This window comes from Antechinus flavipes, chromosome 3, assembly GCF_016432865.1.
Source record: "Antechinus flavipes isolate AdamAnt ecotype Samford, QLD, Australia chromosome 3, AdamAnt_v2, whole genome shotgun sequence".
Classification (NCBI taxonomy): Eukaryota; Metazoa; Chordata; class Mammalia; order Dasyuromorphia; family Dasyuridae; genus Antechinus; species Antechinus flavipes.
In genome coordinates this window covers 212,326,045-212,353,452 of record NC_067400.1, presented here as the reverse complement: position 1 = coordinate 212,353,452, position 27,408 = coordinate 212,326,045, and the positions used below count along the sequence as shown (strand labels likewise).

Sequence of the window (27,408 nt, the reverse complement as noted above, 5' to 3'; positions counted from 1 at the left end):
AATAATATTACATTACAATCATCTACTGTTCCCAATTAATGGACCTCTCCTCAGTTACTAATTATTTCTCACTATAAAAAGTTGCTACAAATATTTTTATACAAATAGGCTCTCTCTTCTCCCTTTTTTTTTTTTTATGATCTCGTGGAGATAGAGACCTAGTAGTGGTGTTGCTAGATCAAAGAGTATGCATAATTTGATAATCCTTATATGTATTCTTAAGAAGGAACTTTTCAGTAACTAGAGCTATCCAAAAATGAAATGGTGGAATTACCACTGGAAATGCCTTAGTACAGGCTGAATGATTCTTAGAATTACTGCTTACCATGGGCAGCTAAGAAAGATATCTAAGAGTTCTTCTGGATCAGTTTTCTAATTCTCTTCCTCCAGATCAATTTTGCTTGTGGTAAAGTTGGATTTCCCTTTTAAAATCTTATATATGTCTTTATCCTTCATTTAAATATCTATTGAATTATTTTGTTTCATCCCTTACATTGTTGTATAAAACTTATTTATATCTCATGGATATAAATTTTTTACCTGTCTGACTTTCTTAAACAAGAGTGCAAAAACCTTGAAGGTAGGGACTTTAAATCTTTTTATTTCCTAAAGTCCATTTCATAGGACCTTGCTTAGTAAAAACTTGGATGTGTTTATTTTTTTAGTTATAGAGGGATTGCACTAGTTCAATCATTAAGTGCTAGGTAAGCTTCTCTGCTAAATGCAGCAAAATCTTTAGAGCATGAGTTCTTTACCTGGGCTCTGTGAATTTAAAAATGTTTTCTGATAACTAAAGGAATGCCTTAGGTGTTGCCAAAGGTGTGTCCGTGTCACAAAAATACAAGAACCACCAATTTAAAGGCTTCATCTAATACATTTGTAAGTCTTATAGGAAAATTCATGTAGTTGTATAAATTATTATTCTTACAATGATTTTATTCCTTTTTATGAGGCTTTTTCACCAGTTTCAAAATAATTTGGCAATAAAAAAGACTTGAATGTAATTTGTTGAAAACATTTAAGGCTTGAATTTTTTTATTATTATTAGCTTGAATTTTATATCTTTATATTGCTATTCTCCTCAGTGCCAACCTCTCTTCTTACCTGTTACTTGACACTTCAATTATCTCTGTGGCTTTTATTTGATGAGCATAGATAGATAGATAGGTAGGTAGATAGATAGACAGCCTGGAACTATACGTCCCTGTATTCCTCACTTCCCCCTGCTTTTTATGCTATTATGTTCCTGTATTCCAGATTCCATTTGAGATCCAGAACTCCTAGTCCCAGACCCACTTCAATACTCCCTTGCCATTGCCATGCATACCTGTACTTCACTTCCTACTCTTTCTCTGAGAACAATAATCAAATTATTACCACCAAAATATTCCTCTAGCCTATATGTACTATCTTTCTTTTTTTAGAATTAAGCTTTTTGAGGACAGGGACCTTTTTACTTACCAGCAACTAGCAACATAGTTGGAACATAATGAATAAATATTGAAATTTTTTATGGGCACAGCACTATGCTAAATTTTGAGGATACACATGGAAAATAAGGTAATTCTTAACCCACGGAGTTCCTATTCTAAGGAAGACTTCAGTTTTAACTCAGATGGAATGTAGGATGTAGCAGCAAAACATGTTAATAATATCCTTTTCTTTCCTGTCATCTTCTCTGATAAAATCAGATGTTTTTGAGCTATTGTACAAAAGTTGATGATTCTGATGCTGAACCCTTTGACTGTACCAAAGACACTGATGGCATAAACCATTCTATCAAAGTCTTCAATAGTAACTGCAGGATGGTTTGTTTTAGCCATAAGATGCCTCTTGTCCCAGGTGATGGGTGCAAGGTGATGGATGCTAGAATCATTGCTCTTCCCAAGGCTCGTACGTTCGGGGTACTGAGCTGTCTTTGGAAAAATCTGATGGAAGGTGATGGTCAAGGGGAGGGCATGGAGAAGGATGGCCAATGACTTCCCTTGCCTTTTGTCTCTCCCTCGGGGTATTTCACTAGCTCCAATGGGCTACCTTGCCTTGCCTGTGGCAGTCTGTTAGTTGGTAGATGGTTGATGAGAGGACTGGCCTAGAAGGTGGATTGGTGTTTGGAGTGGGTCTAGGGGCGAGGGAGTTGTAATCCCACTCCCAACCCTTTGTGCTTATCTTCCTCCTGAGGGCAGTTGTTCAGTAGCTGTGGAAGTGGAAATGATTCTTTTCCACAATGATTTTCCCTTCTCAGAGATGGCTGTGGTGGCTGAACTGGAAGCAGGTCTGCTGGATTGAGGGGACATTGTTAAACCCAAGGCTCTTAGATTCAGGATGCTGGATTGTCTCCATTGTAATGGGCAAGGTTGGCTTGTCTGGTATACGATACTTCCCAGGCTACTTCCTCAGGCTACCTTGATGCTTCAGGTCAATATATGCATTGCCATTTCATAAACTCATATGAGTTTATAACTCTCACTAATTCTGGGTTCTTTGGGGACTCAAATGAAAAAAAGCATATCTGCCCTTGACAGGTTAAGTTCTATTTTGGAAACTAAGATATGAACAAATGAAAATTTTGATAATGATGGACAGTGAAGTTCTGAGAAGAATAATTTTAATCTAAGAAGTTTTCATGGATAAAATAGTATACTTCTGAGTCTTTGGTTCTTCCCTGCTTTGCATTATTTCTTAAAATGTTTTCTCCAGGTTTCTTTGTATTTCACTTAGTTAAATCAATTTAAATTTTTAAAGCTCTTACTATATGCTTACTGCCATTCCAGACAATGGTGTTATAGAAGTAAAACAAGTCTTTCCTTCAAAGAAAATATAAAATTTATTATATTATTATTTATTATATTAAATATAAAACATTTACAAAATTATTTGGTGATGGAGAAAGCACCAATAATTGATGGGGATTAAAGAAAGACTCAATGTAGATTATATGAGCAAAGTCTTGAACAGAACAAGGAATTGCAAGAAGGCTGAGGATGAGGAGGGAGTGTATTTCAAGCATGGGGGATAGAACTGGTTATAGCAGAGTGAAGAAATGGTAACTATATTATTATATTCTGTTAATTAAAATACCAAAATTTATTTAACCATTCTCTTATTGTAATTTTTTATTCAATCATTCTCTTATTGTTGTAATTTTTATTACTTTCAATTATTATAAATATTTAAATTTTCAAGGGGATTGCCATTAAAAATATTACTACAAATATTGAACAGCTCCCCTTCCCCCTTCTGTCTTGCCAAATTGATTCAGTAATATAACTGATTCAGAGGGCATGATGTTAACTACTTTTGCAGGTTACTGTAAAGATTATGGGGGGAAAAAGATTCTGCCATTTTACAGTTTCCACTAACAATATGTGAACTTGTTTTTCTCAATTCCCTCAGCATAGAATTTCTATTTTTAACTAAGATTTTGAACGAAGTTTGTAATATTGATAGGTGAAGAAAATGGGGGGAAGAAGCATCATGAGCAGAAGTCCAAACCTTAGGGGAAGCCAGGAGAAGAAAAGGCAGACTGAGCATAGGGGTAGCAAAATTATAGCAGCTGCTCCTAAATAGGGATCACTTCTAAATTTACTGGTCAATGGTTACTTTTTAAAAGACGTATCTGCCATATCACTTAACTCAGTAGTTGGTCTTTACTAGGTATTCAATCCAGTAGTTGTTTAATTATGTCTAGTTTGAAATCTTTTATACAAAAAAATATTTTGTGATTGGATTCATAATAAACCCAAGGATATAGATTTGAAATAGATTTTTCTTTCGTGAATTGACTTTAATATGAAATGGAAAATATCTATTAGATGCCTAGGACAGGATGGCAAACTATGTCAAATCTTCTAGAATTGGTGCAGTTAGAATTTAAAATATAATTTTCCCTTTTGTATTATAAAAAGGAAGACACAAGCCATTTGGATTTTTAAAAAACAATTTAAGCTTTGAAGTCTTTGGAGCTTTTCTCCCTAAGGTCAGAAGTTCTCAGTGATGTAACATGGAATACAAACTGAGCTTTCAGTCATCAAGGTTAAAGTTGACAGAGCTTGTATGAACTTGTCAATCATGTGGCAGCAAGCAAAAACAAGCCAGCTGTTGTGAGGGAGGGATGGCTTTGAAAATCCTCTGTGTTACAGTCAATGAGATACAGAGGCTGAAACAAAATCCATTCTGTATGATCCTGCATCTCACTGCTGTGTTTGCAAGCATGCTGAGCCTCTGCATCCACCAGGCACAGAGGTGAGGAGCAGGTAAGGAATTCCGGTGTTTTCCTTTTGAAGCATTGGATTCGTAAATGGGAAATGAGGTTTAATTGATCACTTGGTATTTCTTCCCTGTTTTGCCATCGTAATTAATACTGCTTTTGTTCTCCTGTCTTTTAAGTCTAAGGCTGCCTGAAAGTTCCCCTCAAAAACTGCTGTGGGCATGATATGGGGTGATTTGCAACCATGTCCCTTGTTTATTGTTCTGCCTGAGGTTTCTGAAAATGAAAAATAATGCAGGTGGGAGTGTTGATTCTGGGCGGGAGGAAGGGGGGGGAGGAGAGAGAAAGAGTGTGTGTGTGTGTGGGGGGGGGGGCGTGCCAATTGTTTGTGTTTTTTTTTTTAGCACCTTTTGTTTTCCACAGTTGGCAAAATGCACACAGGATCTAGAAGAAAACTGTTTTCTGGGTTGAAATCTACAGTCCTGATAGCTTTACTTATGACTGGTAGCTCTGGTATTTTTCAGCATTGCACAGTGTGAAATAGATTTCTGCAGAGCTGGCTTCCCTGCAGATTAGTCTCCCCCTCAGACAGGGTAAAGAACGCCAGCATCAGAGGAAAACCTTTTCCCTTTCCTTTTCTTTCCTTTCTTTTTCTTTTTTAGTAATAGCAGTAAGAAAACAGGCATTTTGACTCTTGGAGCCCCGATTGTGAATATTCAAAGAATGGTGAGTCAGCAGCCACATCAGAATGGAAAATTATTTAAATGAAAGGTGTGCATGAAAATAATTTAGAAAATATTGTTTGTATGCTTTCACAGCTTTGTGCAGACAGGCTTTTAACAAAAATGATAATGGGAAAATCAAATCATTGTAAATCTTAATGTTTCCCTTTAATTTTGAATTATAACTGTTGGGTTCTGTTTAGTTTCTTCTGTGTGAAAATCTGCCTAATGACAATTTGGGGTCATTTCATTAAAAAAAAATACACATCTATTTTTGCCTTTTATGTTTTGATAAAAGAAACATTTCAAATCTTATTTTGGACATATTTCCAAATGAATGAAATTTTTTTTTTGCTTGCTGTGTTAAATGACACTTCCTTTTTTATGTGTACAATGGATACCATTTCTTAAATAGTCAAGATTTGCTACAGATTTAAATTGTTTAGATATGTATGTAACTGGCTTGTTTCTATGAGTAGGAGTCCATGCTTGCAGCTTATGCTAGCTGAAAGATGAAAAAGAAAAAGAATGAAAAGAATGGATTGCAAGGTTGTCTTCTGTTAGCAATTTAATGGGATGTTAGGTTGAATATATGCTTAATATTTATTAAATAATTGGATACAAATATTCTACTAATGTATTTCACTTGAAACAAAACAAAGATTTAGGATGGATATGTTTTTATGGTGACTATAATTCTTTCCCCTTCAAAATAGGTCAGGTTGGTGTAAATTTTTGTAGCTTACTGGATTTTTGTTGTGAAATGAGTTCTGCAGATACCTATGGAAAGAAAAAAAATGTGACCTTACTGTTGTATATGGTTTGGAAAAAATAGGTATATTTATCTTATAAAATGAAAGTATTTGATCAGAGGCACTATTCATTTGTAGAAGCATGAAAATAGGGCACAGAAAAAGCTGGTCTAATGAAAGATGCTAACAATAACCATATATCATGCACCAGCATTAACAGCTGTAGGTTACATAAGGTTTATGTAGCCCACTTGGGGTGACACTCTATCATATTAAATACATGCCAGCTGTAGGATCCTTGTTGATTGACTGCTCAGACAACATCTGTCTTTTGGATTTTGTTCGTTTTAATACCTAATGGATATTTCATATGGCTTTTGGAAAGTACCTATTTTCTAATTTTTCTCTAACCCCTCTCTATATCATACAAAGGAGTATTAGTAAAAGTGTGAGGAGTGGAGAGACACTAAAAAGAAAGAAGAGTAGAATAGCTGTCTTCATGTTCTTTTTTTTTCTTTGACTTACCTCTTCTCTCCACCACACCTTCGCCCTCCCCTCCACCCCATGATTATCATGCTACCTTTAGCATGATTGAAAAGGTAATATCACTTTTGCAGTTTGCAGACCTTCCTTATCCTTGAATTATTATTACCAGAATAGCTTAATTACTTAATTTCAGAAGTAGATTAGTTGTATCTTGCATAAGTTATCTTGCTCAAAGTCAAAAAATACATTTTCAAATCAACACTTTTAGAAATATGTGTATAGATAGAGGCAAAGAACTTGAAATTCATTTAAAATTATTTTCATCCTGAACTATTGTGAATTATTTTTTATTAGTTGCCTCTCATTCATTTAGTTAAAAAAAATTTTTTTTTAAATTTCATTGATAACCAATTTTCCGCTCAAATTTTTTTGGTACTGTGACAGTTCCTTTGACAGATTCAGGATTTAAATCTAAATCTGGGTATAGTGATAAAGTTTATCATTAAATCCAATTTAGATTATATAAAAATGACAATGTTTAATAGATAAGAGCTAGAAAATAGTCTCAAAAATACTCTTTGGTCACTAGGTGGGATCTTAAATTGTGGTAATTGTTAGTTTGATAAATCTAATGTGAATAAATCCATAGTAGGTTTTGTTACAGAATTTCTGAGATCCTTTTGAAAGGACAGTTCCCTTCCCCCAAATGTACTTCAACTTAATAAAAACATTCAGGACTACCTCAGTCACCTTTTAAAGATTTTACAGATCATATATAGTCCTTATAATAATAAAAATAATTACAACTATTATTTATGTAATACTTTCAGATTGACAAAATGCTTTATATATATATTCTTTTAATCCTCACAACAACTTTTGAGGTAGTTTCTATGCTTGAATACATTTTACACATGAGGAAATAGAAACAAGTTAAGTGACTTGCCCAGGGTGACAGTAAGTGCAAGGTTGGATTTAAATTCAGGTCTTCCTTACTTCTAACTCCTATATTCTTTATCCTCTACATTACATGACTGCCTTATGAAAAATAAAATATATATGTCAAGTCATTTGTTCCTAATTGTAAAAGACTTAGTGGAGAGAGAGCTGCTTTTAAAGTCAGAAGAGCCTGGGTTCGAGTCTTACCTTTTACCTGCTCTCTGGTTCCCTTACTTACTCACACTAAGTAACTCATTTAATCCACTTACTAAGTAGATTGAACAATAGGTATCTTCAATATGAAATTATAGATATTTAGCCAGTTGTTTATTTTTTTAAACATTTAATAGCATTTTTTATTCGTTTTTTCTAATAGTTTTCAACATTCATTTATATAAGATTTTGAGTTCTAAATCCTTTTTCTCTCTTCTCCTTTCTCTAAGACAGCAAGCAATGCAGAATAGGGTATACATGTACAATCATATTAATTGTATTTCCACATTAGTCATGTTGAGAAAGAAAAATCAGAATAAAGGGAAAAACCGTGAAAAAGGAAAAACAGAAAATAATAACCTTCAATCTGCATTCAATCTCCAAAAAATTATTTCTCTGGCTGTGGATGGCATTTTCTATCCCAAGTTTTTTGGAATTGTCTTAGGTTACTATTGCTGAGAATTAAGTCTGTAACAGCTGATCATCACAGAATCTTGCTGTTGCTGTGTAGAATGTTTTCTTGGTTCTGCTTACATCATTCAGCATCAGTTCATGTAAGCCTTTCCATACTAATAGTTTAACTTTGTCTTATTTTTAAAAAACTCTTATGATGTATAATTCTCCCATCAAAGCCTCTCAAACATGGCTGATTTTTTTTTGGGGGGGGGGTACAAAGCCCTCTTTCCAATGAAAATTTGGCTGCCTTGATTTTTTAAAAAGAAAAGTAAGTATTGTTCCTTTCCATTTATTTCATTTTTAAATTTAAAAAAATTTTTAATTGTATTTTATTTATATACATGTAAAGATAATTTTCAACATTCATTTTTGTAAGACTAATGTTTCAGGTTTTTACCCCTCCCACTCCCTCCTTCCCAAGACAGCAAGCAATCTGACATAGGTTAAATATGTGCAATTTTAAAAAATATTTAATTTAATTTAATTAAAAAAAAGATTCTCATAGTTGTGGAAGATAATCAGATCAAAAGGGAAAAACCAGGAGAAAGAAAACAAACAAGCAAAAGGTGAAAATAGTATGCATTGATCCATATTCAGGCTCTCTCTGAATATATTGGTGAAATTAAATATTTTTAAAGTGTGCTTGTTGCTACTGGATTTTAGAATTGTTATTCTTTCATCTGTTAATCAGACCCATGTCTGTGGATGGGTCTTTGCCTGAAGTTAGTGTGTTTTAAAGGAAAGAACATTGCAACTGAAATTTGAGTCCTTAAGGCCTGGTTTCAAGTCTCACTTATGACATATAATGTGTGATTTGGACAAGATCAGTTAAACTCCTCATTAGCCAAAAGAATTTCATATAACCATGAAATCACAGTTCTAGATCAAAATACTTAACTTCTTTCTGAGGGGTTGTCATGAAGATGAAATGAGATGATGTATTTTATGACAAATGCTTTGTAAGCTATGGAACAGCAAATCATTAGCCAAAAAGCCTTTATTAAGCACCTTTTATATGCCAGAGGTGGGACTAGATGCTGAGTATACAAAGACACAAGAGTGCCTTCCTGCCAGGAAAGTATTTATGTGATAAGGGAAAGACAACCCAGATTTATGTAGGAATATTCAAAACATATGCAAAATAGGATCAAGGTAACCTTGGAAAAGAAAGCAACTGAGTGGAGCAGAAAGGGCCTCTTACAGAAGGTGGTATTTGAGCTGAGTCTTAAGGAAACCAGAGATATAAATAATAGTTATTATTAAAGTGTTTGCTACTGGTGGTTTCATTTTGGAATGTTGTATTTGTAAGGATTTGGGGTTAATATGTATAATCTTAGTATAGAGAAATTGTACTAAAAAGCCAGCAACGTATTTCTTTGTTTTATTTCAGTGGAGGTAACTTTTATTTTATTTAAAGAAAAAAAAAAAAACATACATGTATATCTATGTTATATATGTGTAATATGTATATATATAAGCACTTTATATATTTAATCCTATTAAAACATGTTATTGCTAAACACTATTAATATAAATATTATGAAAATTTTTATATTTAAAATATATAGATATATTTCTAAATATAATTATATATAAGATATGGTTATATTTTTAATTATGTAAAGTATGCTTAAATATATCAATATAGTTTTGCATATTTATATATAGAGAGAATTATATTGTATACACACATATGTATATGTGCATGTATGTGTGTTATCTAAAAAACCATCTGCTGAGAGCATCTTTTTGAAAGGTCAAGGTACTGTGTGAATCTGTAAAGAAGAGAGGTTTAAGAAACCTTTGTAAAGTGGGGGAGGAGTCTTTTAGCTAATCTCTTAGAAGTTTCCCAGTTCTTCCACATAAATTGGGCACGTGTTTCCTCTGTTTTTACATTGGACCAAGTCTCCTTTGTTATTTTAGCCTGGGGTTGTGTATAAATTTGGAAGCTGCTGCTTCTTTTCCTCCCATTACTAGATTTTAGGATGCAAGATGATATTCTGTTTAATAATATTTGTGATTTACCCAGAACAGTACCTGACATATAGTAATCACTAAATAAATACTTATTGACTGACTTATCTGCACTCTCAGAAGCCTGCCAGTTCAGATATTGTTTATTATTTGTATTAAAATCTATAATTATGTGCTTTTCATTTTATTATGAGCTATAGCTATGGTTGTCTTCTTTTTCTTCCATACACTCAGTACTGATTTCAGCTAATGAATAGAACATTGGACATTATGTGATATAATAAAAAATGAATGTAAGAAATATTGAATGAATAAAGGTGATTGTTTGACCTTGAAGGTAGGGAAGTCATGATAGTTGATGTGAAATAAGATCTTGGGATTTTAGTGAATTGAAAACTTAATGTGAATCAGCTATGCAATATGACAACCAGATTTCTGGAGGTTGCATTAAGAGGGATGGTGTCACAAACAGAAATGTGATAGTCCCATGGAACTCTAGTCAGATCACATCTGGAGAATTGTGCTTTAAATCTCAACTAAAATCTCACTTTCTACAGGAAGCCTAACCCTCTTAATTCTAATCCCTTCCCTCTCCTATTTTCTATTAATACTGAATATGGCCTCTTTTATATATATTTGTTTTTAATGTTGTCTCTCCTCATTAAATCATAAGCTTCATGAGGACAGGGACTGTCTTTTTGCCTTTTTGTATCCCATAGAACACTTGGCATATGGTAGGTGCTTAAGGTTTTTTGATTGATTAGAGAGTCTGCATGTTGCATTTTAGGAAGGACATTGACAAGCTAAAGGAAGGTAGTTAGGATCACAAGGTAATTTATTTCCTAAATAAGGGTCATTAGGTAATTTATAAAATAAACCATACACAGAAATTGGTTGAAGGAACTGGAGAGTTCCTGGAGAAGAAAAATTGTTTTTGATTTTTGTATTTTCTTTTAGAGGGAGAAGAAGTTGAGGAGTTAAATTCAAGTATTTGAAGGGCTTTTGTGTAAGAAGAACTAAAACTACTCTCTCAACAGAAGGGAGAACCAAGAGCAATGACTATTAAGTTGTAGGGAGGCAGTTTTTTCAATTTAAGAAAGGACTTCTTTTAAATTAAATCTTTTTATTTTTAAAATCTATGCATAGATAATTTTCAACATTGATCTGGCAAAACCTTGTATTCCAAATTATTTTTTTCTTTCTCCTTTCATCCCACCCCATCCCTTAGACAGAAATAATCCAATATATGTTAAATATTTCCAGAATTATCATGAAGGAAAAAATGAGAAGGGAAACAAAAAGCAAGCAAGCAAACAACAACAAAAAAGTGAAAATACTATGTTATGATCCGCATTCAGTCCCCATAATTGTCTTTCTGGATTCAGATGGCTCTCTCCATTACAAGTATATTGTATCACTTCACTGTTGAAGAGCCAGGTCCATCAGAATTGATCATCACATAATCTTGCTGTTGCTGCACACTCTGAAATCATCCTGCTGATAATTTCTTATAGAACAATAATATTCCCTAACATTCATATACCATAACTTATTCAGCCATTCTCCAAATTTCCAGTTTCTTGACACTACAAAAAAGGATGCCACAAACATTTTTGCACATGTGGATACTTTTCCCTCCTTTAAGATCTCTTTGGGACGCCCAGTAGAAACATTGCTGGATCAAAGGGTATGCACAGTTTTAGAGCTCTTTGGGCTTAGTTCTTAGATTCTAGGTAGGATCAATTCACATAAGGAATGACTTTCTAATGACTAGTCCAGCCTTGGCATATAGCAAGTTCCCACTCAATTGAGATCCCCAAGAGAAAATTTAGTGATTCGTTTGTTAGGAATATTATCACTAGTATTCTTGGTCAAATACAGAAGGCCTTTGAGGTCCTTTCTAACTAGAAGATTCTGTGATTTGTCCCTAATGTAATCAAATGGTTGGTATAGCAAGACAGTTCATAAAGGAATTTTTACTCGGATCTACTTTATGCCATCTTCAGACTTAAAAGACATTTGAGAAAACCCTTACACCTACTTTGAAGCCAACTTGATTATCAGTCAGCATAAACAAATACTACCCTTTTTTTTAAGTTATACTACTACTACAATTGCTACTGCTCTGATTATAAGTTTTAAAGTACTCAACAAAATTATAAGTGATGAAGCCTACTGAATCGCTCCATATCCTCCAATACCGGAGATAATCACTTCAGAGCAAAGCAGCTGAGAAATGGAAGATTCCTTACCTAAAAATGTCAAGGTCTTAGCTGTCTGCTGTGTTTCACTCTGAATTAGCTAAACCTATAAACTTAAATGCAATGGACAGATTTTTTAAATTTTAGTTTAAAAAATGATTTTTAAATTTAAAAATATGAAATTTTTTTATTAATTTGTCCTCACCCTTTGGGAAAATTTTTTAAAAATAAAATTAAAAAAATTTAAAAGTAATGCATGTACATATAATCTAGCAAAACAAATACCTCCATTATCCCGATCACTTGTGTCCAAAAATGTTTATCTTTCTGCTTTTTAAATTTATCACCTCTCAGGAGATGAGTGACATGTTTTAACCTTATTCTTTTGATTTCCTGGTATGTCATTTATTGACTAGAGGTCTAAAAGCTCTGAGTAGTCTTTGTTGTTAATATTATCACAATATTAATAATATCAATATTGTTAATAATATTGTCTTCCTAGTTCTACTTACCCTGATCTGCCATCAATTCATAAAGATTCCCAGTTTCCTCTCAAATTGTCCATTTCACTAGTTCATACTACACAGTAATACTCCTTTACATGTGTTGTAAAGTTGTTTTAGATATGCCTGACTCTTTATGACCCCATTTGGGGTTTTCTTGGCAAAGATACTGGGGTGGTTTGACATTTCCTTCACCAGTCAATTTTACAGATGAGGAGCCTGTGGCAAGCAGGGATAAGGGACTTTCCCAGCTGGTGAGTGTCTGAGAACATTTTTGAATTCAGGAAGTATTTGTCACTCCAGACACAGTGCTCTATCCCACCTAGCTGTCCTCACTTTATATTTATATACTCCCTACTTTACATTTATATTTAAATAAGTATTATTTAAATATATGCATATATAAATATGTGTATTAATTATAATTATGTATAATAAATATGTATGTGTATGTGTATATACATATGTGTGTGTACACAGAGACATACACACACACACACACACACACACACACACACACACACAATTGTTTAGCCATTCATTCCCCAATAGGAAGATATCTTCTTGTATCCATTTTTGGCTACCACAAAGAGAACTACTGTAAATAATTTTTTGTTAATAGAGATCCTTTTTTCTCCCTCTTTCTTTGATTTCTTTAGTATATAAAGCCTAGTATTGTAGCTCAGTTAGAAGATATGAAGTTTGCTGACATTTTGGGTATGGTTCCAAATTGCTTTCCAGAATATTTAGACCAATTCACAGTTGAATTTTAACTTGTTTTCCCATAGCCCATCCACCACTCATCATCTTTGCCAGTATAATGGTTGTAATAGGGAACTTCAGAGTTGCTTTAATTTTTATTTCTCTTATTATCAGTAATTTAGAAAGCCTATTTCTTCAGATTGATAGCATAGATTGCTTCTTTTGGAAACTGGCCATTTAAGTTCTTTGTTCATTTGTCTATTGGGAAATGGCTCTTACACTTAAAACTTTGAATCCTTTCCTCATATATGTTAGAAATGCAACCTTTATCAGAGAAATGTGTTGCAAAGACTTTTCCCCCAGTTAATGTTTCCATTCTGATTGTATTATTTATGTTTAAGAAAAAATTGTATATAAGCAAAAATTGTTCAAATATTATTTTTTCTCTTAAATCAGAATCTAGTAATCTTCTTTGTCTAACTAGCATTTAAAACAAATAACCCTGTGTACAGCTTCTTCCATACTTTTACATTTACTGACCTCCAGCCACTGTATAGAAAGTTTATTCCTTTTAGGTGCCTCTTTCTAAGTTTCACATAATGACTAGTTATGTTGCCAGCATGAAATCCATATAAAAAGAAGGTTTTATCTGAAAGAATCCCTTGTGGTTAAAGAAGTTCTTAGTTAATAACTTCTTTTTCAGGGGAAGTTGAAGTATTTCAGGAAACTAAGTATTTACTGTAAATATAAGGAGTAAGAGCAGATTCCAGGACTTTCAGGAAGAGAAAAAAAATCTTAAATTTCACTACTGTATATATTATTTATGTTAATAGTTGTTTGTACATTGCCTCCTTTCTTCCCTCTTTTCCCCCCACTGTAAGCTCTTTGGGGTGGGCATTGTTTATGCCTTTCTTAGTATCTCTAGTGCTCAGCCTGACACATAGTAAGCATTCAATAAATGCATTTGATTGATTGATAGAAATGTCTGTCATACATTTTCATGGAATAATCATAAAAAATTATAATTTTTTAAATAGTGCTTAAAAGGGAAAGGAAATTCTTTGTGTGTAACATGAATATATCATAATGCTGGATAAATGAAATATTTCTATAGTTAGTAAATTTGAGAAAGGATCTCTTTACTCCAAGAGTTAATAAAGGCTAGAAAGAAATAAAACTAAATAGTTAAATAAGTTCATTAGTTATATGCATTGATACTGGGTTCTTAGAAACTAGGATATTTTGAAATAACCATCCTTTTTTGTTTTTGTTTTTGTTTTTGAGGTTGAAACTGGACAGAAAGCTATTGTTTACATAAAAGCATACATAAGAAATAAGACACTAGACCTGACCCAGTGACTCAGTATTCTTAGTTCATCATTCCAAACCACTAACATATGGAACTTTGTTTTTCAAATCTCAGTTGCTTTAGTTAATTTATTTTTGTGAAAAGCAGAATTTAATCCTTATGGGGTGAATTGATGGGTAGATGTGTCTACTTAAGGGAGAAAAATTTAGAAGACTAATTAAAACAGGAGCATTATCCTCAAAGTCTGATAATGTTTCTGTCTTTGCCTTCTTTGTGGTCATTATCATTTTAATCCATCTGACTATTCTGATGTGTTCAGGAACATAGATAGGGTCACTCAGCTGAATTTTCCTACTACCTCCTAATCTGTGTTCTTGAGTGCTGTTGGTTCTCACAATACTCTCTAGTTCTCTCCTCACTTTTCACTTAACTGCCAGTAATGATTGGTTGATATTCATGACTTTAAGATCTGAATTATAAGGAGAGATTCTTGGTCACTCTGGATTTTGATGAATCATAAAATGTATTTTTAATGGCATCTGGCCATAGGCCTAACTTCTTTTATACTTTTTTTTTTTTTAAAACAAAATGTTAACATTAAAAAAAAAAATTTACAAATTACATTTTAAACTCTTCCCCCTCTCCCCTCCTTCCAAATAATAACACTTAAATGAGGCAGCTAGATGGTGTAAGTGAATAGAGAGCACTGGGTTTGGAATCAGGAAGGCTTATCTTCATAGTTCAAGTCTGGCTTTAGACACCAGCTGAAAAAATCACTTAAACCCTATTTGTCTCAGTTTTTGTCAAATGACCTGGGGAAAGAAATGGTATGTCTCCCAAGAAACCTCAAATGGGGTACCAAATGGATTCGGACACAACTGAAACACAAAAAACCAAAACTTACCCTTAAAAGGTTTTTTAAAAAAGGTTATTATTAAATTACATTTCAATTTGCTATGAGTTATTTCTAAAAAAAATTATAAAAGGATAAACTTTTAAAGCAGTGGTTATTAAAATGCATCTAGAACCAGATTAAAATGTAATTGGGATATGTTTAACAAAATAAAAACACAATAGACACTGATGATGTTCATTTGTGGCTTTCTGAGTTGATTTAGACCATAGAAATTGTCAGCCTGCTAATATTTGTGTTTGACATCAATGTTTTAAAGTATAATGGAAAGAATTCTTGTCTCCAGAATCAAAGGACCTATGTTCAAATCTCACTTTTAGTGCTTAGTATTTATGTAACTGTGGAATCCCTTAGCTTTTCTGTCTGTGCTCAGTCTCCTCATCTCTGAAATGAAGAAGTTGGATCCCTCCCAGTCCTATAGTTGATATCCTAGTCTTGAATAGCAACTTCTTCCCATTGCTACTCCCTGCCCATGACAGATTTTGAACATGTTAATTCTGAATGTGCATGTTTGTCAACAGTGTAGCTATTTAAAAAAACAAACTCATGGTTCTCTCTTTCTTTTAGGGAAAAAATTATTATGTATTTTTCTCTGTTTTTCAATGCATTATGTACACACACACACACACACACACACACTTTTTCCCCTTCCTTCACTTCATTGAAGAATGCCCCCTTGAGTTAGAATGCCTAATTATCATTTATGATACTTTTTGGTAGCAGTATGCTGAATTGTTCAAGGGCATGAAGCCCTTGTTTGTTAAAGATTGTACAGTCAGTGGGCAAATCTTTCTCCTTCCTCCCCCAGCTCTCTGTCTTGACAGCTAAGTGGTGAGTGGTTCGAACACTGGATCTGGATACAGGAAAACCCCAGTCCTTTGGGAAACATAATAGCTTTATGAACCACCTCCCTCAGCCTCTCTTGCTGAAGTAGTTTTCATGTATAAAGTGGGGATAATAGTAGAATCCAATCCCAAGGTTGTTTTCAGAACCAAATGAGATAATGATTGTAAAGTATAAATTGTAAAATTGCAAATAATTGTAAAGTTTAGTAAATCAACAGGAGATGGCATGGGTCTGAGAAACACAGAGTTAGGGAGAGGCCTTTCCTTAAAAAATATCGTCACACACAAATACTGGCACATATTATAATTTATAAATTGGAATATTACCTCAAAATAATGCTTCTAAACATCACATAGCTTAAAATTTTATTATTCTATAAACAATACATACCTCCATACGGTATACATACAGGTATACCTGTAAACAGTACATATCTCCATAAAGTCTTTGATTCTGCTGTGAATGGATGGGGTAGGGAGAGGAGGAGAGGAAGAAGCTGCTATGGGTTTATCTCTTTCTTTTTGTTTTTTGCTTTTCCAAATGATTTATTGGTCTCAAATATTGTTCAGTATCCGAGTTCAGGCAAATGAAAAGAGCCAAAGAAAACTTTGAATGTTTCATCCTTTTTTTTTTTCTTTCTACATAATACGTTGAAAAAAGTCAAAGCACTCTGACTTTCTGAAGGTAGTTATCAATTGTTAAAGCTAGCACATTGTTGGTCTAGCTCTTTCAGACATTATAGGTGATAACTGACTTATTTGGGTTTGTCAATTTAAATCCTTGGTGGAAATAATGAAATAATTGGAAATTGAACCTAAGAGAAAATTGTAGATTATTTTCTTTTTCTTTGAGGATTTCTATCAAGTACAAAGAATAAAAATAGAAGCTTTTAGGTCTCATATCATGGTGGATATTTGTCCAATGCTCAAGAGAGATTGATTATGATACTTCTTAATTCTGCATGAAGACAAAAAGAGGTGTAAATGTATTCTTGTTTTGGCTACTTTTGGCCCTGAAAATTTTATGTAGAGGACTAAATGTGTTTTTTTAAAGAACCACTTTGAGAAAAGTACTATCCAAGATGTTATCTCTGCTAAAGAATTCTAATTGTTCTCTGTCATGAGTATTTCCATAATCAGATTAATTTTCTTTCAACTTTGCTATGATTATCCTAATAATCTCTTCAAAATCTTCAAGGAATTCCTCTTACCTAAAGGATAAAGTCTCAGCTTCTTTGCTTAGTATTTAAAATCTTTATCCATCAGATTCCTACTTCACTTCAAGAATTCATCAAATTAGTAACCACATTGAAATGGACACTCTCTCCAACAGTCAACTAAGACATTTATTAAGAGGTGCTATGTTAGCCAGAAAGGGGAAGAAGTGGTCCCCTTCTCTCAAAGAGTTCACATTTTAATGTGAAGAATACATAAAAATAACCTGATGTATTATAGGATAGATATGATATAAAATGGAAAGTACAAGTAGCTGAGGAAGGGAATGAGTGAAAAGAAAAGCCATTCAGGGGAGTTTCTATTTTATCTTAGAAGTAAAAGGGAGATACTTGATTTTGACAAATAAGGGGATGACACAGTCCTTTTCCTTTAGGAAAATCATATATATATATATATATATATATACATATATATATATTTTTTTTTTTTTTTTTTTTTTTTGCAGTTAGAGAAGCTTTATTGCTTGGTTACATCATCTTTCCCTTCTTCTGCTTCCTCTCTTTCCTTCTGCTGTCCTGTACTTATACCCCTTTCATCTGCCCTTGCCAACGTGCCCCAACAAGAAGTATGTGTTTAGCTTGTGTATCCAGGAGCCCAACTCCTAAGATGGTGGGGGGCTATCTATCTCTCTCTCTCTCTCTCTCTCTCTCTCTTTTTTTAATAACTTTTTATTGACCCATGCCAGGGTAATTTTTTACAACATTATCCCTTGCACTCACTTCTGTTCCGATTTTTCCCCTCCCTCCCTCCACCCCCTCCCCCACATGGCAAGCAGTCCTTTACATGTTAAATAGGTTACAGTATATCCTAGATACAATATATGTGTGCAGAACCGAACAGTTTTCTTGTTGCACAGGGAGAATTGGATTCAGAAGGTATAAATAACCCGGGAAGAAAAACAAAAATGCAAGCAGTTTATATTCATCTCCCAGTGTTCTTTCTTTGGGTGTAGTTGCTTCTCTCCATTCTTGATCAATTGAAACTGAATTAGCTCTCTTTATCGAAGAGAACCACTTCCATCAGAATACATCCTCAAACAGCATCATTGTTGAGGTATATAATGATCTTCTGATTCTGCTCATTTCACTTAGCATCAGTTCATGTAAGTCTTGCCAATCCTCTCTATATTCATCCTGCTGGTCATTCCTTACAGAACAATAATATTCCATAACATTCATATACCACAATTTACCCAACCATTCTCCAATTGATGGGCATCCATTCAATTTCCAGTTTCTAGCCACTACAAACAGGGCTGCCACAAACATTTTGGCACATACAGGTCCCTTTCCCTTCTTTAGTATCTCTTTGGGGTATAAGCCCAGTAGAAACATTGCTGGATCAAAGGGTATGCACAGGTTGATAACTTTTTGAGCATAGTTCCAAATTGCTCTCCAGAATGGTTGGATGTGTTCACAATTCCACCAACAATGTATCAGTGTCCCAGTTTTCCCACATCCCCTCCAACATTCCACATTATCTTTCCCTGTCACTCTAGCCAATCTGACAGGTGTGTAGCGATATCTCAGAGCTATCTTAATTTGCATTTCTCTGATTAATAATGATTTGGAGCATATTTTCATATGTTTATGAATAGTTTCAATTTCTTCGTCTGAGAATTGTCTGTTCATATCCTTTGACCATTTATCAATTGGAGAATGGCTTGCTTTCTTATAAATTAGTCAATTCTCCATATATTTTGGAAATGAGGCCTTTATCAGAACCTTTGACTATAAAAATGTTTTCCCAGTTTATTGTTGGGAAAATCATATTGGCATCTGAGTAAAAGTTAAATTGGAGTAGAGAAAGACATGAATCAAGAGGACCAATTTGGAGCTATTGCTGTAGTTCAAGTGAAAGATGATAAAAGTTCTGAACAAGAGTGGAAAGTGTGTGAGTAGACAAAAGGGGACATATATATGCAGGATATGAGTAAAAACAACAAAATTTGACAAGATATTAGATATTTAGGGCAAGTATGAGTTGAGCATGATATTGAAGTTGCAATCTTCAATAACTGAGAAGATAGTAGTATTCTTCTTCCCCCCTCCCCAATTTTTTAAATTTGTAGAATAAAACATCTCCTTAACATAATAATAGTTTTAAAAAAAATGATTGCACATGAAATTGCAAATCTGTTATGTACAAATTGCTATTCCTTTTTAAAAAAATAAGTTATCAAGTAAATTTCTTCTCTTCTTTCTCCCTCCCCTTTTTTTTCCTTCCCTTCCTTTTCCTTACTTTATGGAGAAGGCTGCCATTAGACACAAATAGGGGTATATATGTGTATATATAATATATATATAAATATAAATATAAATTATTCTGTACATATGTCTGTCCTTTATCTTTAATTTGAATATTTGTGATAGTTAAAATGACTTGTTTGCTCAAAGACACTCTTAAAATAATATTGCTGTTATTATATACAAAATTCTCTTGGTTCTGCTCAACTTGATCTTTGTTATTTCATGCAAGTCTTTGTATGTTTTTTCTAAGGTTATTGACTCATCATTTCTTATAGCATAGTAGTATTCCATCACAATCATACACTACAATTTTATAGTAATAAGGAACTTAGAAAGAGGGGTGTAACCTGTGTGCACCTTCTCATTCTGTGCCACTTTGGGGTATATCCTACATTGGAAGTCTACTTAGCATCTGAGAAGCCCCCCCTTTTCTACCTGTACAATATCTTCCAACTCACTTCTTGAAAAAAAGTATTCAGACCTTTGCATCCTATGGTTCATTGTCAGGTTCATTATTAGTAGTTAATTTATCAAAAGCAATGCAAGTTTAAAAAAATAAAGCAATGGAGGTTTTCCCTCATGACATAATAGCTGACATGTCAAGAGAAACGTCTTGATCCAGACCTTTCTGATTCAAAGGGTGGGCCACTGTTCATTAATGTTGAAAAGACCTACATGCTCCTTGGTGTTGCCCAAACAAAATTAAAGGGAATCGAAAATAGTCAACAAATAAAAATACAATAAAATATAGATAATGTTCATGTAGAGTTTTCGAAGTCATTTTGTGCTTGCAGGGCTCCTGATTGTTGTGCTCCCTGTTTCTCATTTAGTTTGACCACCCCTGATTAAACAAGAATACAAGTTTTATATGTACCTTGAACTTCTGACTAATTATAATAGATATTTCCAGAGTTTTCTCATTAAAAAACATAATTGAGAATGACATAGTAAATTAGTAATTTTTTGTGTGATTTCTACAACTTTTAACACTTTTGCAATCAGTTATAACTTTTACAGTTGTGGGTTTTGAAATAATAACAGTATTTGCTTACTGGAGAGTGGCACATTATATCTAGGACATAATCTGACTGTGGTATGTGTTTTATTCTGTATGATTTTGGTATAAAAGTACTGTTCTCTCAAATTCCTGTCCTGTTTATATTAAATATGGTTTTCTTACTCAATGCCAAGTCATAAATCACAATCAAATTAACTGACCTTGTTCCTGGTAGAAAAGATGGGCATGGATGATAATCTGCCTCATTGGAATGAAATTCTGAATTGATGAGATAACTAATATAACTAGGAAATTGAAGTAGAAAGCTGACAGAATTCTCTGTTTTACTAACATCTATTTATATAATATCGCTTCCAAAATAATCTACTGCTAAACATAATCATATTTTACCATTATATTAATGCAGGTATGATATGAGCATGTCGGTCCCTGATTTCTCTCCTTCTCCTTGACTCTCCACTCCCCAATAGTTAGGTGGGGAATCTACTTGGTTCTAGTTAGGACCATGATATCAGCAAGGTGACGCTGGGATTTGCAAACAAATCGGATTGAAGTGAGGGAGGGCTGTGCAAAGTCACCAGCCTTGCCTTTTCCTTGAGATTGGAAGATGGCCTCCAGGATGGTACAGTAGAACGTGTGAAATGAACAGTCTTGGCCCTAGAAAACCCATGATAAAACATCCCTCCTTTCTTTGAAGGGATAAACTCCTACAGTGGTGTAGTATCATGTACACTTTGCACCTTGTAACAGCCATTTGATTTTGTTAGAATCTTTTTTTTTTCTTTATTATTAAAAAAATTGAGGGTAGGATATAAATATATCCAGAAATGAGTATAAAAACAAATAACATCAAGCATATATATATTTTTAAATATTTTATTTTATTTTATAATAACTTTATATTGACAGAACCCATGCCAGGGTAATTATCCCTTGCACTTGGTTCTGTTCCGATTTTTCCCCTCCCTCCCTCCACCCCCTCCCCTAGATGGCAAGCAGTCCTATATATGTTAGATATGTTGCAATATATCCTAGATACAATATCTATTTGCTTAACCAAACAGTTCTCTTATTGCACAGGGAGAATCGGATTCAGAAAGTAAAAATAACCCAGGAAGAAAAACAAAAATGCAAATAGTTCACATTCCTTTCCCAGTGTTCTTTCTTTGGGTGTAGCTGCTTCTGTCCATCATTTATCAATTGAAACTGAGTTAGATCTCTTTGTCAAAGAAATCCACTTCCATCAGAATACATCCTCATACAATATCGTTGTCAAAGTGTATAATGATCTCCTGGTTCTGCTCATTTCACTTAGCATCAGTTCATGTAAGTCTCTCCAAGCCTTTGTATATTCATCCTGCTGGTCATTTCTTACAGAACAATAATATTCCATAACATTCATATGCCACAATTTACCCAGCCTTCTCCAATTGATGGGAATCCATTCAATTTCCAGTTTCTAGCCACTACAAACAGGGCTGCCACAAACATTTTGGCACATACAGGTCCCTTACCCTTCTTTAGTATTTCTTTGGAATATAAGCCCAATAGAAACACTCCGCCATAGCATTACTTCTCAAAAGTGTTGGACCATTGTCTCATATTCATATAGAAGAATACCTAAATAGTTCAAAAGACTGAGGACCAAAGTTATTTTTAAAGATCATTAAAAAACAAACCCTTATCAATTGGAGAATGACTTTAATGAATTATGATAGATGAATATAATAAAATAGTTTTGTGTTATAAGAAATAACACAAAGAATAGGTTCAGGAAAACCTGATTTACTTATAATTTATAAATTTATATATGAGAAACCATGACCCCATTTAGGGTTTTCTTGGCAAAGACCCTGGAGTGGTTTGCCATTTCCTTCCTCAGTTCATTTGACAAATGAGGAATTGAGGCAAAGAGGGTGAAGGGACATGATCAGGGTCACATACCTAAGAAATGTTTGATCAGGTACGCGCGCGCCACACACAGTGTGTATATATATATGTATATATATATATATATATTTATAAATTTTGACTTATAAGAACTAATACAGAATAAATTGAGCAGAATAAAGAGAATAATTTTACAGTAACTACAATGTTATAAAGAAAAATAAAATCTTAAAGCCTTAACTCTGATCACTGCAGTGCTCAACTCCAATTCTAGGAAATTAATAATGAAGTATAATATGCACCTACCACCTGACAAAGATGGGTCTGGATTGAATTAAACATTTTTTTGACAGAGTTGATGTTTGGATTCATTTTGCATGGTTATAATTGTTTATGACAAAGGTTTTTTGTTTTGTTTTTTTTAAATGGATGGAAGTTTTGGAAAGGAGTGGGTGTAGCAAAGATAGTGGTGTGAAGAAAAAACAGAGCCATTGCAGCATTTGTTAAAAAGTATGCAGAAAAGAATAGCAGTTCAAAAGGAGACAGATAAGCAAGACAGCATTGAAAGTAAAGTATTGAATTTGTTATACAACTAATTGTGAAAAGAATTGCAAACTGTATGTAATGGAGTTGTGGGATTCCATATTAATTTCTCTTTTTTTTTCTTTTTTTTTTTTTTTTTGCCTGAAAGTACTTATGTTTGTTCTAGTTTGCCCAGTTTTAAATAACAGCAAAAAAACTATTTTTAAAAATTAAGATTAAGGAAAAACTATATGCATGCTAATCTTCCATGTGAAGAAATCCTGGTGTTCTTCCTAGTTCTTTTATGGGAATTAAAGCTAAATCCCTCCAGATATTTTTATAACGAGATACTTGTTTTTCTTCTGGGTACTTACTTCAGTTAAAGTGAATGTGAATTTTAGTAGTTTATATGTTGGTATGTATTGATATTGGTTTTTATGCTTTATTACAGTCAGAACTAAAATATTCTGAGATTCAGTTTCATATAGAGACTGAATGCAGAGAATATCAATTGGTTTCTTTTAATATGGAAGTTGTTATTGACTATATATACACACACACACTTAAGTAACTAGAATGATATTTTATACACACACACACACACACACACACACACACACTTATTAAGTACCTAGAATGATTCTTTGTGCTTGGAAAGGTAGGGAATTACAAAAGGAGTTTTGCTATCTATTACTGGTAGGATCAGAATGTTGTCCACCTGGTCTAACATAACAACCACTTATTAAGGTCCTACTATATTGTATGCAAGTCCTCTTGTTTGTAGTTTTCAGAGTGTTAAGTTTAAATAATGTAATGGAAAGTCAGACATTGGAATGGGTTCTTACCTCTCCTCTTCCAAAAAGCAAAGAATTAATTGTCTTGGATTTAATCAAGTTGTGTGTAGGTTTGCATTTTTTTTTTTAAACTATCAAATTTCTGCATGATGTGTCATTGATAATTTTTGAAGCAAATAATTTGAGAAATAAAATGGTATAATTAATAGAGTATTAGACTTGAGAGTCTGGAAGTTTTGAATTCAAATTCTGCTTTTGCGAATCGCTCCCCATGTGAACCTCTGTAGGTATTATTTCCTCATCTGGAAAATATAGGGATTGGTTCTGATAGCCTCTCAAAGATATCTTCCATACCTAAATCCATGGTCCTGTTAACATTAAAAATTCTGGAAATATATGACAATTTGAACCCAGTGTAGCACTGTTAAAAATAACCCAAAATAATGTTTTCCTTCAAATGTTTGATTTTATTATAACCAAATTGTTTTCAGTCACATCTATCTCTTTTTAAAATGGAAACCAGATTATTTTACAGCAAATTTTTCTGAAAGTCATTTATGTATACTTAAATAAAAGCTTATTTCTTTTAAAAATTAATTACACTCAGAAATGTCTGTGATCCCTAGCAAATTGACGTAATCTCTTACACCTCCTGAGATAATTACCCTTTCTGTTGCTTTGGGCCTCAATTTTCCTATCTGTAAAATATAGGGCTTGGATTCAGCAGTCTCTAAGGTCTCTTTCTCTTCTAAATCTATGATCTTTCTGTTCTCAATTTCATACTACTTTACTTTTGCATTTCTTGTGACATATACACATACATACACATATAATATAGTAGGCAACATTTGGTAAATACCAAATATAAGTACATTAAGGGATTAGAATCTGTTTTTGTCCATTTTTTGCATTTCCTTTCCCCTAGGGAAACTATATATTGGAGTGTCTTGTATTTGCATTTCAATTAAGTACTTGATAATAATTGAATGTTGAAAACTAATTATTTTATCTGGTGGTGGGGTATTTTTTTTGGGGGGGCGGGGTATTACTTTATTAATGTAGCAAATCGTTTTTTGAAATGCCTGCTGCTTGTTTTTCTGTTTAAATTAATTTCATATTTATTTTCAGGGGAAACATAATTTTAAAAACTTTAATTTCTAAGTAACATCTAAATTGAATATACACACATTCATATTGAATGTAGTGGGTCTTGGGAATTATTCTAGCAGTTTAAATATCTTTGCAGAAAATTTCAAATTTTCTTATAGCCCTATTGGAATGTGTAATACAAAGTGATGGAGAAAATTTGGTGGTGGATTCAGTGGCTGGTGTTGGACTTGGCTGGAGACAGAAGTCTTTCATTTGCCTTATACTTCATGATCCCATTTAGGGTTTTATTGACAAAGACACTGGAGTAGTTTGCCATTTCCTTCTTCAGTTCATTTTACAAATGAGGAATTGAGGCAAATAGGGTGAAGGGTCATGCTCAGGATCACATACCTAAGAAATGTTTGATCAGACACATTTTGGGCAAGTCATTTAACTTCTTTCTGCCTCAGTTTTCTTATTTGTAAAATGTGAGTAATAACAGCAACCAACTATCAGGATTATTGTAAGGAGAGAAGCAAATGAGGTAATATTTGTAAAATATTTAGCACAATGCCTGGCACATAGTAAGCAATATATAAATGCTCTTTTTTATTCATTATTATTTTTTAAGTAATTTGCTAATCTTAAAGCTATATATATGCTTACTATTATTACAATTCTAGTTTCAGAGGATCTGTGTTTAAATTCTAATTTTGCTGCATGTTATCTCCTAAACAAATCACTTGATGTTTCTGGGTCTCAGTTTCAACATCTATAAAATGAGAGGATTTAAAGGTTCCTTCCAATGTTAAATCTATCATCATCTGATCCTGTGTTTAGAGGACCTGTGAGTTCTTCCTCAACTGCAAATTTATCCTATGGTATTTATTCATGGCCATTTTTTGGAAGCTAGAGCCAAATATTCCTCCTCCATGTCAATATCTTTAGACAGGAGTATTTATATGTATTTAATCTACTTTAAATATGTTGGTATTGATGCAACAAAGAAAGAAGATAATAGTAACTCATGTTTATGTGTCATTTTGTAGTTTACAAATTACTTTCCACACCACAACTTTGTGTCGTAGACTTATAATATTTATATCTTATAGAAAAAGAAACTGAGACTCTTAGAGTTTAATAATATTAATAATAATCAGTGGTTTTTACACTTTGAGAATACTAATTCTTATTCCTGATTTAAGTTTCACAGTACCCAGCTGCTAATTTAATTTCCCTGAACTGTAATTCCGATCATGTCATTCTCCCTCAATAGACTCCAATAATTCCATCTTGCACTGAGAATCAGATAGAAAGTCTTCTCAAGTTAGTTATTTATTACCTGACCTCAACCTACAGATTAAAATCCAAACTCACTTTTTTAACCTCTCTGCAAATCTTGTCTCTGTCCCCCCATTATTTTTCCAAAAGTAGGCCTCCTGAGTGTGCTGAGAGACTTTTTTTATATTATAGAACTAGTATTATAATATAGGCAGATCATTTGTTACTGTCACTTTGACTAGCACATCTCTTTTTCCAGATAGGCATCTTTTTAATGATGTCTTTTACTATGATATCTTAATCTATTTGTACCTGATTTGTCATTCATAGTATAAGAATATAGGACTAGATCCTAAAAACTTTTCCCAGACATTAGTTTTCTTTTACTTAAGTAAATTGGAACTAATTATGCTAGTCTTATTCATAGAGATTTCTTGGGTTAAAATGATTACAGTAAAGTGTCAAAATAGAAAATGTTAAGTAGATTCTAAATAATGTTTAGTTAGTGGAGTTATTCTCATTTAAATGAAATTCATATAGTACCTAATTATAAGTAAGAAGCACAAATCTTGTTTTTCAGAGACTTCGAACATTGTCTGGAAACAGTTAATTGTTCACATTTGTTCTATAGTACTCCAAAGGGGAGAAAATAACCAGTTACTTTATCTTACAGAAGAGAAAACTGAGGCACAATGAGTTGTGAGAACATCTATTAGAGAAGAGGATTTAGCCACAAATTTCATGAATTTCCTAGTATGATCTTGGTCCTAGTAATTGTGTCAACAGATATAAGGGAATGTCAATTTTTAGAAATGATGAATAGTATTCATCTATTTAGAAAAAGATGAATAGGAGATGAATGTCTCCTGACAGGTTTTTGTTTTGTTTTGTTTTTTAATGAGAGTTTTATCAAAAGACATTTAAAATGTGAAGAAGGGGGGAAAAAAGCTTCTCTAATTTTTTTTCCCCTCTCTTATCTACTATAAAACATTTAAAATCTTGAGCGGTTTTCCAAATGTCTCTCTTTTCCTAAGAGTCTTTTAACATTGGCTTTGTATTTTCTATGATGTACCTTAAAATTCCAAATTCTTCCAAGTTAAAAGATGT

The 27,408-nt window shown here is 33.1% G+C and overlaps 1 protein-coding gene across 2 annotated transcripts in view; it reads left to right on the top strand.

Annotated features, from left to right (window-relative positions):
• Positions 1–27,408, top strand: part of SHROOM2 (shroom family member 2) — a 241,454-nt gene that overhangs the window by 187,583 nt on the left and 26,463 nt on the right. Inside the window, exon 1 of one of the 2 annotated variants that reach the window (XM_051984544.1) lies at positions 4,157–4,253. The exons of the other annotated variant lie outside the window; for it this stretch is intronic. The gene's annotated coding sequence lies outside the window, so the exon portion shown is untranslated. Of the gene's footprint in view, positions 1–4,156; positions 4,254–27,408 lie in introns of those variants that run through there. 2 annotated transcript variants of the gene reach the window in all.